Genomic DNA, 702 nt, shown 5'->3' on the forward strand with positions numbered 1-702 from the left:
GTGTGTGTATGTGTGTGTGTGTTTGTGTGTGTGTTTGTGTGTATGGGTGTGTATGTACGTGTGTGTGCATATATCTATATCTATAAATATACAACATTTCATACAACTACGACAAAAACAACACCTACATGGATGCTACCAGCACCTCTGATCTCATTGACAAGAGTGACGCGCGGGGAAGACGCTTACACAGAGACTGTGCCAACGGAGTCGCAGCTCCAGCGGGCGTCAAGAAAGAAGAGCAGCCGCGATAAGGGAGGTGGTTGATGGCTGTATCGATAGAAATACTTGGGAGCCTGGTAACTATTAGGTGTTTGGTAGATGTGTGGATATAGATACATGGGAGCCTGCTAATTGTTAGGTGTTTGATAGATGTATGTATATAGGTACATCGGAGCTTGCCAATTGTTAGATAGCGGCTTTGTGGTGGACCGATAGCCCTGAAATTAGAAATTGAGTTTACCAAAACCTCTGCCGTGTCGGCTGTCGATTCGGGTGTTCGCTCTGGTAGTGGTGCCCATCTCGACGGCGAAGAATAAAATTAAGTGTAATTTACAAAACCGGAGCACCTTGTGATTTTTGTTGTGAAGTTCCGAAAAATTGGCCGAAGCTATTTCTGAAGACTTGTGAATGGATCAGCTGTACTGACAATGCTATATAAATTGGAGGCCAAATGGAAGGAATGCCAGCAATGTCTGCGGA

The sequence above is a fragment of the Sphaeroforma arctica genome (genome assembly GCF_001186125.1).
Source record: "Sphaeroforma arctica JP610 unplaced genomic scaffold supercont1.520, whole genome shotgun sequence".
Classification (NCBI taxonomy): Eukaryota; class Ichthyosporea; order Ichthyophonida; genus Sphaeroforma; species Sphaeroforma arctica.